The 16,390-nt window shown below is 35.7% G+C and overlaps 1 long non-coding RNA gene across 1 annotated transcript; it reads right to left on the bottom strand.

The window, feature by feature from the left end:
- Positions 1-4,041: 4,041 nt before the first annotated feature.
- On the bottom strand, positions 4,042-12,393 carry LOC113075325 (uncharacterized). The gene is made up of 3 exons (XR_003280914.1): positions 12,268-12,393; positions 9,771-9,974; positions 4,042-4,094 (listed from the first exon to the last, which is right to left on the bottom strand). It is a non-coding gene; the product is annotated as an uncharacterized LOC113075325 (long non-coding RNA).
- Between the last annotated feature and the right edge of the window lie 3,997 nt (positions 12,394-16,390).

Below are 16,390 nucleotides of genomic sequence, written 5' to 3'. Positions count from 1 at the left end.
ATTTAACCTGCTTTTAAATATTGGTATATACTAAATAGTTTAATATAAATTACGTTATGTTGTGATATAATCTGCTATTATCACATAAAACTACCCTTGCAGTGATATACGCATTTTGTCTAGTTAGAGGTTAATCCAGTTTCTGTCTGGTTTGTCTGTCACATCCAGGAATAGCCAGCTGGCCATCGACCAACCCAGCAGGATGTATGTGGCCACCTAAAGTTCCAGTGTTTCCTGTTTACAACAGCATGTGTGACACTTTCTTGGTTTGCGTTTTCGAGTCTGCCTCCGGAATGCTTTAGGAGCACCTCTATTTTATGCACATGCAGCTCAGTGTCGGTCAATGGGTCAGCAAACACGGCACAATCTCAGCATCACAACACAGAGTTCCCAACGTCTGTTTGGTGTTTTTAAAGGAAGTGTGCTGGACTGATGAAACCACTGAATGATGCTCTTGTGAAAGCCCATCTGAAACGTGAAATATGAAACGTATATTCTCATGGCAAAGAAGAAAACCACAAAGACAGATTGAGCCGATGTGGTGAACATGAGGCTGTGAAGACAGGAGCGACAGCTCACATGAACGTTAGATTCTTGTCATAAGGCAAGCGCAGTGTTATTGTTTCCTGTTCATACGGATCGCTGTACTCTGTGGAAAGTCCATGTTTTTTCCTTGGTTTTTAGGAAACCAAGAGACATTCCATTTCTCACCATTTGACCTTCAGGTAGAGACAACAGTGAACATGTTAGCAAATATCAGGCAGAGCACTTAATTACTGTACATTTAGGCCAGAAACACTAAATGATGTCAAACTATAGCACTATTTGGACGGGACTAGTTTTCTAAACTACGTTTGAGTTTCGATTCTTACCACCTGACGTCTGTGATTTTCATGTACCAATTCGGACGGGACTAGTATCTCCGTGTTTATTACAGAGAACGGGAGGGTCTGATTTGTGCGTCTGGGCGTCACAGAGATCACGCGCTCTGTATGCGTGCATTGCATTCATTCAGAATGATTGCCATTAGTATTATTAAACAATAAATACTAAATGGCTAGTATAGCAAAACCATGTTAATGTGTGGTTCCTTTAGATTAACTTGTTTTCCTTTTTTTTATTTTATTTTTTATTAAATGTAATTAAAACATTATGTAACTGAGTACATAAATGAGTGTGAGTAATCTTACCTGATGCTGATATTACAGTAACGTTAGCCGGTATTAACAGTTTACGCGATCTTGCTCTTGATTTTATTATTTGTATTATTTTTTTATTATTATTTATTTGCCGCTAAGCAAATATATCAAACATCCGCGCGGTAAGAGCATCTACGGTAATTCACATTGGCCAAAACACACAAGGAAACGCGTTGTGAAATAAAATATCACGGGCAATCACAGACATTCGCATTCGGACGGGATTAGTTTTCTCAGAGGATCACTGAGTTTGCTGAAAAACGGTAGGTAATTTGCTCTGGAATTATCACAGAGGTTGTGTGAGAAAAACACAGACGTGGGAGATTCGGACGGGATTAAAATCACCAAGTACATCTGTGAAACGCAGATTTCTCTAACGACCCCCTGTAAAACTAGTCCCGTCCGAATAGGGCTTATGTCACCATACTTTTGCATCCTTTAAAGCAGTGGTTCCCAACCACGTTCCTGAAGGCCCACCAACACTGTAGGTTTTCCATCTCTCCTTAATCAAACACACCTGATTCAGATCATCTTCTCATTAGAGACTCCAAAACCTGAAATGGGTGCGTCAGATAAAGGATGAGTTGAGAGAGATGAGGGTTTGATCTCAAAATACCCCACAGATCATTTATTTATCATTTTGAAAAATGCCTATTTTGACTGGAAGCAAAACACGCTGTTTCTGTGCATGGATCTTTAAATGCAAATGGGCTTTTGGAAGCCAATGCCGATTCAAGTAAATATTCATCCATGGCATTTAATATTTCGGCTTTTTGGATGAAATTACTGCATTGGATCTATCGGATTAGAACATAACTTTAATTGTGTTGAAAAATGATGTTATCCCTGTTGGCTCCCTGCCCCCTTTCCAGAATAGGACTGTGCCTTAACAGCTTGTACCTCAGATATTCTTCCAACAAACATCTGTTTGGTTTTGATTGTCATGTCTAATCACACTGAAATCATGATTTTAAAACCATATTAGTTTAAAGTTCTGATATAGGGTTTCGGAGCGCACACATCCGAAGTACTAGAGTCCAACCGATTTGGGAGCGAATTGGGAGCCAGTGCCAATATCGATATTAGGGAGTACAAAATATCGATACGTCAATATCGATACATTGGTCAATATTCTTTCTGTGTGGACAGACTGGTACTGTATATAGAATGCAGTATATAAATAAACAGAATATACTGTATACGCATTTGTGGACGATCAAACACTGATAATGGTGAAACTAAGATACGTAATGAATGCATGGTATTTAACAATTTTTTAGAAATACTTTTATGAATGTTTTTTTTTTCCTAAATTCTGTGGCGTGTATTTTCTGGTAATCAAATGAAAATGCAGAAGATGAGAATTAGTATTTAAATGTTTTTTTTGTATTTATTTTGTTTAATATTCAATGAATTTCTGCATTGCGTAAATCATAGGGCTATACTAATGCAGCAAATGAGTATGATAAGCTCACTGTGAGAGTAAAAGATGGAGACAATGTTTACTTACTTTATAGCTGGGGGACGATGTAGCGTTAAATCACCATTCAACAGACTCAAGCCACCACTGCACTGCCGTCTATTGGACTGCAGAAACATACTAACTTTTCAATCTGCTACATTGCTGACTGTACTAACAAGCTATGCTGACTTAAGAAATGCTATGTGACCGATGTGATATGCATGAGTGACATGGCAGTTTTAAAGGACGGTGTTTAATTTTTGTGCCATTTGCAACACTTGGTCAAGCCAGCTGCCTCCTAAATTTGAATGATTACGGTTCAAAAGTGTGGAGCAGCAAAAAAGCTGAAACTTATGAATACTTATCTTTAATAATCCCTCACTTAAAGGCTTTGAATATCTTTGAAAAATTATGCGAAAAAGTGCTTTTCCAGCATTTCTTTTATTACATTCACTGTTGTCATACAATGCAACAAAGATTGCTGAAGTCAACAGATTTCACTTATAGAGTTTAAAATAAAGTAATGATGTTGCCATCTTTCTAAAGTCATTTTTAACCCCTGTAATTTGGCTCCAAATCTCAGTTGAAAATTGTAATTTTAAAGTAAAATATAATTTTGTCATTATTCTGTCATTTTAAGTAATATTCATCCATGGCATTTAAAATTTTGTCTTTTTGGATGATATTTTGGTGATTTGACTGCATTGGATCTATCGGCTAAGAACATAACTTTAACTGAGCTGAAGAATGATATTATCATCTTCTGCAGAGCTGCTTTACATTTGCAACTAAATTCTCAACAGTTTATCTCTATTAAGCTGCCGTGAAACAATCTGTACTGTATAAAGTGTTATATAAATAAATCTGACTTGACTTCTAGGTAGTAAAACATCCATTTGAATATTTATAATTAATAAACTTTGTACATACTTGACTCAAGTGTGCAAATAAGCATTAGCATAACTGCTTAGTAGAGCATGTAGAAACTAGATGAATGAAAATATCCAATTCTAACAGTCTAATACATTGGTTTAGCTCTAACTTTTCAGTTCTATAAGGGTCGAAATTATTCATTTAACAGTGCAATAGTGACAAGCTAATTGTATATTTTTAGGAAACTTGTCTTTCTGGATTTTCTTGGTTGACATTTTATTTTAGGTTGACCTTTTTTCCAGGCTTTTTCCTGACAATTTGCTGGAAGTAAACTGGGAATACATTTCTGCTTAATTTTTTTCTCTTTACTCAAGTTACAAAGTTCTGTTTGCTAAAGCTGGAATAGTCAGCATGACCCTGTGAGTTCAGTCCTTTCAGGTTTTATAATAAAAAAATAAACAAACAATGATTCACAGTGTACCATTTCTAACATTACATAAAGCTTACATGTGGATTGTGCAGCTCCTCATGCGGACGGATCTTGATGCCAACTGGGTTATCTGTGGACAAACCAAAAAATGCGCTTGAGTGAAAAGGAGGTACCAGTGAGCCACATGGAGACTGAAAGGATTTGTTTTTGTCCTGTTCCTACAGGAATCCTACCACAGATATTCCAAACACTCATTACGGAAAGACAATAACTGTAGAAACACTTTGTCATCGTGCAATGCAAATGAGAAAATTTTCTTGAACTATTTGGTAAACGCTTTTATTCAAAGCAAACATGAACTTATTTTATCATCATAGGAGCTCAACCTATGAGCTTAGCAATTGTGCAGAGAGATTTTTGACAATTTAAAGGAAGAATTGTTAAAACTGAACATATGCTGAAAATATACACATCCACAAGCCATCAGAGATGTGAATGAGTTAGTTTCTTCAGATAGCATTATATCACTTACATACCAATGGGTTCTCTGCTGTGAATGGGTGCCGTCAGAATGAGTCCAAACAGCTGATAAAAACATCACAATAATCCACACCACTCCAGTCCATCGATTAAGTTTGTCAAACCAAGAGCTGCGTATTTGTAAGAAACTAATTAATTGTTAGGAACGGCTAAAATATGACTCCATTATCCATAACTCTTCCTCCAAAAAAAAAAAGAAAAAAGAAAAAGTTGTCTCATCTGAATCAGGAGAGAAATCTGCACAGATCAAGTGCTGTTTACAACCAAAAAAAAAACAGCTCTAAACAAATATGTGGGTGGATTTTGATGTGAGAGAAAACATATAACATTGAGATTTGACATTGACTTGTATTTTAGCCGGAAGCAATGGTTTGAAATAAAAAAAACATCCTAATGATGGATTTGTTCCTTACACAGCTTTTGGCTTTACAAGATGTTAACTGATGGACTGGAGTGGGTTACTTGTGGATTATTGCAATGTTTTTTTATCAGCTGTTTGGCACCCATCAATTAACAAAAGTGCTTATATTAGGAGCGTTTTTTTATTTATTTGTAAGACGCATCAAATAGAGTTTAGCCTTGTGCCATTCTCAACCACATGAGAGCGTTTCTTTCATCCTGTTTGTTATTAATAAAAAGTATGTATAATAGCTAAGATCCAGAAGCACAAACTAGGTGGTTTAAAGGCTCTACTGACCTGATATTATGCTGTGGTTGATCACATCAATACCTCTAATCTAAACGGAGCGAGAGATCCAACCAATCATATTTAGGAATGAAGAAGCCATGCTTATAAATAGGGGTTATAAGCTTAGAAATCAGATGGTTTGTCACGATACAATACGATATGATACGATATTGATTCTCATACCCAGCGATATGATATTTGCAAATACCTAAAAAAAAAAAAAAAAAATTAGACGGTACGATTACTATTTGATACGATATATCAATATTTTGATATTATATATCTATTTTAAACAACCATTTACATTCTTATTAACTCACAAATGCAACCAAAATATATAACATGAACATTTATCCAAAATTTTCACATCGCGTAAATAAACAATTCGAAAATTGGCTGCCACTATGGTCTCAGTGTTAAAATGATTTCCCTTTTCCATTTTAAGAATGAAGCACTGATTTAATATACTGATACACATGCCTTTTCTTTCTGAACTGTTTACGTTAAGACCAGTGTTCAGCGTAACTCATTACAAGTAATGTGAGTTACGTTATCAGATGACTTTTTTCAAGTAACTAGTAAAGTAATGCGTTACTTTTTAATTTTCAAAAGAATATCAAAACGTTCCACTGTACAGAAGTGAATTACTTTTCCTTCAGCCCGAGGTTTATTCATTACACTTTTTGGTATGAAACGGCTTATTTATTTGCTATAAATAGAACTTATATAATAAAAAAAATAATAATCAAGCCCTGCTCATATTTAAAAAGTAACGCAAAAGTAACGTAACACATTACTTTCCATAGAAAGTAAATAAGTAACATAATTAGTACAATTTTGGGGGAGTAACACAATATTGTAATGCATTACTTATAAAAGTAACTTTCCCCAACACTGGTTAAGACATATCCCTAATCGACTGTGTTTACTAGGATATTTGCCAAACGCGCATTTTGAAGTAATTTGGTTTGTATTTATTCATCCATGCACAAAAAAGCGGAAGAGAGCTCAATTCAGTATTTGCGTGATCTAGACACGGCTGTCTGTGTGCATGCACATGCTTCAGATGTGTGCGCTGAAAACTTCTCACACATTGTTCAGCTGTACCACAAACAATCCCGAGCGTCTTTTATGCTCACCTTGGCCTTCGGACAGCCCTTATACAGAGTCCTGATACATGAGTTTGAATGAGAATGCACGCATTGGTGGTAATGCATAGATGGACATTATTTAAAAATGTGGACAGTGCCAATTAAGGTACACATTTATAGCACAGATATCGATATTTTACGTGTGGCATCGGTGCATCATATCGTCAGACATCATATCGATGAATCGATCCATATAGATGAATCGTTACACCCCTACTAAAAATCAGTAGAATTTACTTCTCTTCAAACCCAACACTTCAGTTTAGAAAGTCCAAAGGATGCTGTGAGGCACAGAAAGATAGAGCTTTAAAAGCCAAACGCATTTTGTAACATGGTTAGTGTATGGAGAAGTGAAAATGGAGGGGGAAAGCCACAAATTATGGTTTCTTGTGTGCGGTAGCACAGCGATCAACTGAGAAGGAAGCTTCTGTTCAGTCAACAGGGTGTCGCAAGGTTTTTCCACCAGAGCATCTTTACAAGCTTCATGTACTACCCCAATGCTATGTGGCATTCATTTCTGCCCCTTTGTTCTTGGCAAGAAAACCTTTCATAATTTAATATATCCTCTAAGACCTTGTTGAAATTGAAAAGCAGCCCAGTCAAAGATCCACTGTGTAATTGGCCTTGCACACGTGTGGATTATTGGTTTTATATACGGTATTGTGCAGTGTAAAGTTTGCTTGTGTGGTCAGTATGAGCTGTGGATTCCCAGACGTCGTCGCCTCCTGCGGTCGGCCGTCACCCAAAGGTGTTCGATGCTCTTGGCGGTCACGGTCGGGCTGCCAGCCTTATGGTCAGTGCGGCTGCTTTTAGATTTGCGGCTATCTGCAAGCTTTTCTTGGACTCTTGCTGCTGTGCACACTGGCATGATGAAGCTCATTCTTATGAGAACGGATCCCATCACTGCCAGGATATAACAGGATAGTCCTGGCAAACCCCTGCGAATAGATTTACGCAGCCGAGAGAGTCGATCTGGAACTGTCTGTCGATGTTATCAGCATCATATCAAGTGCGCGAGGTTATTGGCATGACAGCGTCTGAAATATGACTTGCTGTGGGTTCAATTGTCTCTGCAAAACCAAACATAGTTGACGACAGCCACCCAAGTTTCATTGTGAAAGCAATAACAGCTCACATATAAACGACCGCATTTGCAAATCAATTTAACTTTGAAGTCAACATGAAACGACACGAAACCCAGTTTGCAATGAAAAAATAAACAGGGTCATATAACCCACATTGTATATACAGTATATTTATATATTGTTCTCCTTACTATGTCTATTTTTAGGAAAATTATTCGTTTTCCCATTGAGATTTGCAAATTAAGAAACATTCTATATATGTTATGTATTTATATTACTCTGTTTATATATATATATATATATATATATATATATATATATATATATATATATATATATATATATATATATATATATATATATATATATATATATATATATATATATATATATATATATATATATACAGAGTTCTTGTAGCTCAATTGGTAGAGCATTGGTTATCAAGCGCAAAGTTGGGGGTTCGATTCCCCGGGAACACATGATAGGTAAAAACTCATAGCCTGAGTTCACTGTAAGTCGCCTTGGATAAAAGCGTCTATATATATATATATATATATATATATATATGCTATATTATATTGTTTTTATATTGCACTCATTAACACAATGCATATACAATTGCATATATACAGTACAGACCAAAAGTTTGGACACACCTTCTCATTCAAAGAGTTTTCTTTATTTATTTATTTTCATGATTATGTAAATTGTAGAGTCACACTGAAGGCATCAAGGGCTATTTGAGCAAGAAGGAGAGTGATGGGGTGCTGCCCCAGATGACCTGGCCTCCACAGTCACCGGACCTGAACCCAATCCAGATGGTTTAGGGGTGAGCTGGACCTCAGACAGAAGGCAAAAGGGCCAACAAGTGCTAAGCATCTCTCGGGGAACTCCTTCAAGACTGTTGTTGGAAGACCATTTCAGGTGACTAGCTCTTGAAGCTCATCAAGAGAAAGCCAAGAGTGTGCAAAGCAGTAATCAAAGCAGAAGGTGGCTACTTTGAAGAACCTACAATATGACATATTCTCAGTTGTTTCACACTTTGTTATGTATATAATTCCACATGTGTTAATTGATAGTTTTGATGCCTTCAGTGTGAATCTACAATTTTCATAGTCATGAAAATAAAGAAAACTCTTTGAATGAGAAGGTGTGTCCAAACTTTTGGTCTGTACTGTATATACAGGTAGCTTCTAACACGTGTAGTAAATAGTAGAGAACATGTTAGAAGGAGTCATACAGATAAATATGAAGGCTGAGCAAATCTGAAGTCTGTGTGCATAACTATGTACATGTGTGGGATTGTGGGAACTTCAATCATTGAAAGTCTCTTTGCTCCAGGGGTGTCAGTGATTTAGAAATTGAAGCTTCATCATCTAAAGCAAATGAAGCTCTGCTGATGTGACAGTCAGTCCCCTAGAGATTCTTCTACATGTGTGCTGTATGTTTTATTACTGCGCTCTCTTTAATGAGCTGATGAGTGAACGTCACGCAAACTGTCAAGAACATGTCCAGGTCACATATAACTCCAAAAGAAAAAGAGAAAACTGATTTAGCATTAAGACAATTAAGTCTTTATTTGTGGCATCTTGACATTTTTATATCATGACACTAGAGTAACCCCTTCTAATTATTAATGCTCATTATGGAGATTACTGTGATTCAATATTTTTTTTTAATTAACCTGTTAATCAATTTACAAAAAAAAAAAAAAAAAAAAAAAAAAAAATATATATATATATATATATATATATATATATATATATATATATATATATATATATATATATATGGATATTTGGTATATTTCATTTGCAAATAACAATGCAAAAATATATAATTTAACTTAAGTTGCAATAAACAAACTAAAATTATAATTCTTATGTTTTTGTAATGAAATGTGACCCTGGAAATGTTACAATATTATCATAATGCATCCAAAATTGCATTGCAAAAATTACACTCAATTTTCCTAATTTAAATAGAATAACATTCTATTTTTTATTTAGCTTCAAAGTAAGAATGAGATTTTTTCTCACAAACAAAATTAATATAAGATAACTTTTTATTTAGCATTACAGTGAGAAATTATGAGCATCTATCTACCTTTGCAGTTTTTTTTTTTTTTTTTTGTATTTAGTTTTTTCACTTTTCATTTAGGCGTCAAATGTTAACGGCACAGAACTGATTTCGTGAGATTCTCTGTGCTACAAGCAGAGGTGGACAGTAACGAACAGAGTTCATGAAGTAATATTTGACCAGCAGTATCTGTGCTTTCACTTAAGTAACAGAGTTGTGTAATACAAGCATAAATAATGAGATGCTAACTCAGCATGCACCTGTTCCTCTCCGATCAGCTGCTGATGTGGAGCATGTCGTCATAATGAAAGGGGACGACGTCCAGAGGGAAACCACTCGGGAAGGTGTCTTTCCTTATCCACCATAACAGAATTCCTCAAGTGGAGTGCGGCGGCCCGCATGGAGGAAAAGACGCTTGTCGTGGTGTCCGGATGGTTTCCATGAACCGATTTCTGCAAGGCTTCCTGCAGATAAACAGAAAGAGTGACTCACGGCTAGACGAACACATCACGTTCCTATATGGGTCTCTCCTCCTCAGGCACACGACTCGCCCCTCCTTTCCCAACGGCAGCTGATTGTACCCAAACCAAACCACGGCCGCTGCTCCATGCACATGCTAAAAAAGGAAGTCCTAAGTTCTTTCTCATCTGCCCAGACAGACATTAGACATTAGTTGAGTGGAATAAATCGCCTGCCGCAGCCTCGGTTCCTCATTGGGGATAGCGGCAGGTTTTCATTCTGACCAGTTGTCTTTGGCCTGCCCTTGGATGTCTAGGAACCGACTATGGAAACGCAGCCTGGAAATGTGAAAAGTCATCTTATGCTGTAAAAATAAACGACGGTGATTATCAACAGGAAATCTCCGCAGATGGAGATGATGCAACAGGCCGAGATGACGTTTCTGAGCCCTGCATGCGTGCACGAAAATAACCTGAGGAAGGAAAAATCATCTTTTCTCAAACATAGGGCCTGAAGATGATTTAAAACGAGATAAAACAAAAAATTCACCTATTTCTTGTTATTATCCATCCACTCAACAACTGGTTTTTGTCCTTGAATAAAAGTCATGCAAATAATAAAATGGTCATATTTTATAATTTTTCTAGTTAAGCCATGCTATTTTGAGTAGAAACTGTGAATAAAAAAATATTTTTATACTACTTATCCTTAATTGTCTCTAATTTTTCTTTGTTTTTTTCCAACCGAATCTTTTTTTGTGCATAAAATCACTATACAACAAATATTTATTTATTTACATTTAAAGTTATGAGAGAGATTCTTAAACATCCTAAAATAAACCTTTCCTGTTCTGAGTTCGGTGAGCACAACATGCACAAATGTAAGAACAGGAAAGAAAGATCACAAAGGAGAACTCTGAGACTAAAAGAAGGGGAAAAATAATAATATACAGTACAGACCAAAAAGTTTGGAAACATTACTATTTTTAATGTTTTTGAAAGAAGTTTCTTCTGCTCATCAAGCCTGCATTTATTTGATCAAAAATACAGAAAAAACAGTAATATTGTGAAATATTATTACAACTTAAAATAATAGTTTTCTGTTTGAATATACTTAAAAAAATAATTTATTCCTGTGATGCGCAGCTGAATTTCCAGCATCATTACTCCAGCTTTCAGTGTCACATGTAACATCAGTCGATCACATGATCATTTAGAAATCATTCTAATATTCTGATTTATTATGAGTGTTGGAAACAGTTCTGCTGTCGAATATATTTGATCAATAAAAGGTTTAAAACAACTGCATTTATAAAAAAAAAAAAAAAAATTATAATAATATATTTTCTTTACTATCACTTTTTATCAATTTAACACATCCTTGCTGAATAAAAGTATTGATTTTATAAAAAAAAAAAAGAAAAAAAATTACTGACCCCAAATCACTGACCAGTAGTGTATATTGTTATTACAAAATATTTATATTTTAAAAACATAACTTCTTTTTTTTTTCAAAGTATCCTAAAAAAGTATCACGTTCTGAAAAAATATTAAACTGTTTCCAACTTTGATAATGAATCCTCATATTAGAATGATTTCTAAAGGATCATGTGATAATGATCCTAAAAATTCAGCTTTGCATCACAGAAATAAATGATAATTTAAAGTATAATACATTTAAAAACAATTATTTTAAATTGTAAAAATATATCACAATATTACATTTTTTTCTGTATTTTTGATCAAATAAATGCAGGCTTGATGAGCAGAAGAAACTTCTTTCAAAAACATTAAAAATAGTAATGTTTCCAAACTTTTGGTCTGTACCGTATATATAATAATATGACTCAAGAGTTTCAAAACAGATCTTAGACTGAGCCTAACTCCCTGAAGTGAACTCAAACTCTCCTTCAATGCCTGATTAAATGCAGAACTGATCTAATGCTGAGCTACGAAGGAGAAACCTCTGAGCATTTCCCCACTGATCTGAATAACGATACATGCGAACTCAATCACCGCATGAGCTGCGACCGCACCACAATAACATTTCATATTTTTTAAATGTGTTAAATGCATCAAACTATGTAAATCTAGCATTGCGGCTTTTTTTCGACGAATCCACAAAAGTGTCAAGAATCCAGTCTTCCTGGAGCCCAGTCTGGACTGTCGTCGCATGTGTCTGTCTGAGCCTCCGTTTTATGTTAATGAAGCCAGATTGTGTGGCAATAACTCACGCACGTCAGATGTGTCCTCTCCACACCCTCTCTAACCATCATCCTGCTGAAGGCCCTTCACATACCTGCGATCTGCCCCGGCTTGAAAGCGTGCAGTTTCTGGCTGTTTATGTGGCGTGTCACTGCTTTCTGCACCTCTGAGCGGAGCTGGAATTTACAGAGATGATTATCAGTCTCATTTCCACTGTGTGTGGGAAAGCAGGAGCGAAGAGTGTGCTGAAGAAGAACAAACGAAACCTTCAGACTGCAAATAAAGTACTTGCCCGGGCAAAACCTGTTGCTATGTTGTAAGTGGTTGCCAGGACGTTACTATGTGGTTTCTCCAGTGTATGTCTGTGGGATTTGATATGGAGGTTTATTAGCGGTGCTGATGAGACCAGAGACACTAGATGTCAGTGTTGGGTTTGACTCTCACCTCATTACCTCTACACCTTCTTCTGTTCAACACAAACTCAAACTGATTGTTAATGAAACCCACAGAATCTACAGTGATGATACTTAGTGATGGCTGATGACTTAGTGTGATCATTCACGATACGATATGCAGATGTCACGATACGATACGATACGTATCATGATACAGGACTGCACTGAATTTAGTAAAACAGCTGGTTATTAAACACATTTCTACCGATGGGTCGAGCAGGCAGCTGACGTCTGCATTATGAAAGACCACAGTACAGCAAGGTAATGGCAAATGTTTCGTGTTAACATTCGGCGTTTCCCACCAGGAACAATATTCTGATTGTTTGCGTCATGTTTTAAGACCATATTAATTTAAAATGCAATGTACCCATTCTAATATATTAATAAAATCTTCTTTACATTGCTGGAAGGTTATCGTTGCACACGTTAACACACTGTCTATGTTTAAAAACATAAATAAATTAGAAGCGTTCTGAACTAACGCAATGTCTAGCTCACGCGCACACGCTCAGTGACTCACACAGATAGCTGCATGCACACAAACATTAATAGCATTAAAACATAGCTTACTAGCTGAAGAGCTACTTATCTTTCTCAACAAGGAGCTAGTAATATCATTGTTTCTAAAGCAATTAAAGCCACAGTTTCACTGTTAATGCAATACTACATTACCCGTGTTTTCAGAAAGCCGGCGCTTTAATGCAGAGTGGAGCACGCATGCTGTGATATCTACACATAAACAGATATCTGTATCATACATCATCGAAATGCTGTATCGAACACAGCTCTACTGACAACTAGAGGTCAACTAGAGGTCAACTAGAGGTCAACTAGAGGTCAACCGATTACTAGACTGACCACACTAGCCAATACGATTATCAACAGATAGTATTTACAATTAATACTGAACAAAAACTAAAATAGTGCTTTACTATAAAATTAAAAACTCTACTGAGCCATAATTTGTAAATGAATAAAAATATGAATACATCATATTGATCATTAAAGTTAACTCATAGTTTATCAACCAATGTTAATAAATGTTAATATTAACTAGAAGCTTAATTCAAATCTAAAAACTAAATGTAAAAATGTATTAAGTAGGCTATAGTAAATGTTAAAATTAACACTAAATTAACTCTAACAAGGAACAATACTTCTACAGCTTTCATTATTCTTGTATTAAGGACTCTTAACAATAGATTGCTCTATTCTTTTTCTATTCTATCTGTTTTCTTATTTATTGTATGGTACAGGACATGCATTGAGTTCTTGCATTTCATAGCTTTATTGTTTATTTGATTGCTTCCATTGTCCTCATTTTTAAGACACTTTGGATAAACATTAATGACTAAATGTAAATGTATCTTATAATCTTATCTCATGTTAGAACTGGGCTTTTATTGTAAAATGTTAGGGGATGTTGTGGCCTAATGGTTAGAGAGTTTGACTCCTCAACCACGACTGAGGTGCCCTTGAGCAACGCACTGCTCCCTGGGCTCCGCTTTTATGGTGTGTGTGTTCACTGCTGTGTGTGTGCACTTTGTATGGATTAAATGCAGAGCACAAATTCTGAGTATGGGTCACCATACTTGGCTGTATGTCACGTCACTTTATTTAATGGAAAACTATGTAAATGGCGCTCTGTGGTGCGGCAGGATTGCCTTTCAGCTGCATTTAAATCCACTTCTGAAGTTTCCCGCTCTGAGCAGTCCCACGTGTCAAAACAAACAGCATGAGGTGTCAGTGATTCGCCTCTAGAGGACACTTTCACACTGTATAGTGACAGCGGCTCAAACGGAAACAGCCCGGAAACTATCAGCGAGGATTTTTGGTGGTAGCCGATAGTTCCAGCAATCAAATATCTGTGCCGATTAATCGGCGAAACCGATTAATGGGTCATCCTCTACTAACAACCACACAGCAACACCCTAGCAGCCAGACAACAATGTCCAAACATACTCAAGACCCTGGAAACGAGCAACATTTTATCAACCTAATACACTGTTCTAGAAACACATAAAACACGTTTGGTGTATGTATATAAGAACACCACCTAGCACATCCTAAACTACCATCTAACTACCAAGCAACTACACAGCAACATCCTAACTGACCATTACCAGCCTGGGTCTTCAGTTATCTTCATCCATGCATCTTCTGTGTTTACAGTGTCTCAATGGAGATCAGTCCAGGGGGCACATTTTACTTTTTTAAGGATGGACAGAGATGTGTGTGTGTCTGAGAGATTGATCACGTTGTGGGAGGTTCCTACAGAATGCATGGAATCTAATCTCAAACAGGACTGGAGAATATTATTGGCTTGACCTTCTGTCTCTCTCTCTCTCACACACACACACACACACACACACATGGTTGGGTTGGTATCTAGGTGCTATGGTAATACTGTGGTTTTCAAACCTTAAAATGCAAATACATGTCCTATAAGCAGCCACAAGTATTCAAATATGCCGCTCATACTGCAACAAGCTTCAGCGCTGCTAAATACATTGGGTTCTTGCCTGTCACATAAACAATCTTTAAGTGTTAAAATAAAATATAATATATAATAAAAAAAATAATAGTAAATAATAATAATATTAAGAATAAATTTAAAATAATAAAATGATTAAAAATGATTGAAATTTAAACTTTAAATATTCAGAATTGAGATTAACAATTAAAAAATAATAGTATTTTTAACATGACAATAATCAATTAGATTTAAAAATAATAAATTGAATTGAAATTGTCATATGAATAAACCTTAAATATTTAGAAATTATAATAACAACTAAAAATAAATAATATAATAGTAAGTAATAATAATAATACATTGAAAATAATAATAAAATGGTTCTTGCCTGTCACATGACTTTAAAAACTCAGGAATAAGAATAACAAATAAAAATATATAGAACATATAAAATATAAATATAAAATAAATTAAAACACAATTCTAAAATAAATAAATAAATAGAGTAAAACAAGTAGATTTATGATTCTTCTATGGTATCAGGACTTCCACATCTTAGTCAGTATTTTTCCTCTTCACATCTTCATATATCCTCCTCGTGTCTCTAACTTCACCAAACCCTCATCCTCTAAACATCCTCCCCTATCATCTCTCCATCTCTCCGTTCCTCCCTTCCAAATCCCTATCCACCAAATGAACAGATCAGTCAAAGCTGACGTGATTATCAGGACGGGTTATCACCTCCTGTCGGCCTGCATTCGGCTGTTTGGAGCTCCATTGGGCAAAACGCATTCAGAGAAAGCTAAAGAGCCATTCATTTTAGACGGACGCATCTGCTTTGTCAGCCAGAAGACATGTTTGAAATCGACTTTTCCTGCTTTCCAATGATTCTGAATTGAACACATTGAATCTGACAAACATTTAAGCACTCGTACTTGTTATTTCAGCACCACTAGCAGAACTAAAAAGATTTATAAAACATTCTGCCCTTGCCATTGGTTAGACAAACAGATAGCCCCGCCCCAAACTCTGATGACAGGCTGGTCAAACAAACCAATAAATGTTTTAAAGAGCCAAAGAGGAACATTTTACTAATACCATGTGGGAATCAATCTATGAATGGGATTTTAATTTTTCCTTAATAAAAAGGTATACTTAAATGAATGTTTAAAATGATAAAATTTACCATTCAGAAGTTTGAAATCATTGATTTCTCTTCAGCTTCCAAGGCTGCATTTATGTGACCAAAAATTATTAAATATTAATTCAATTTTAAGCAATTATTT

This window comes from Carassius auratus, unplaced genomic scaffold (genome assembly GCF_003368295.1).
Source record: "Carassius auratus strain Wakin unplaced genomic scaffold, ASM336829v1 scaf_tig00016851, whole genome shotgun sequence".
In the NCBI taxonomy this organism is placed as follows: domain Eukaryota; kingdom Metazoa; phylum Chordata; class Actinopteri; order Cypriniformes; family Cyprinidae; genus Carassius; species Carassius auratus.
This window is presented reverse-complemented; position numbering and strand designations above follow the sequence as displayed.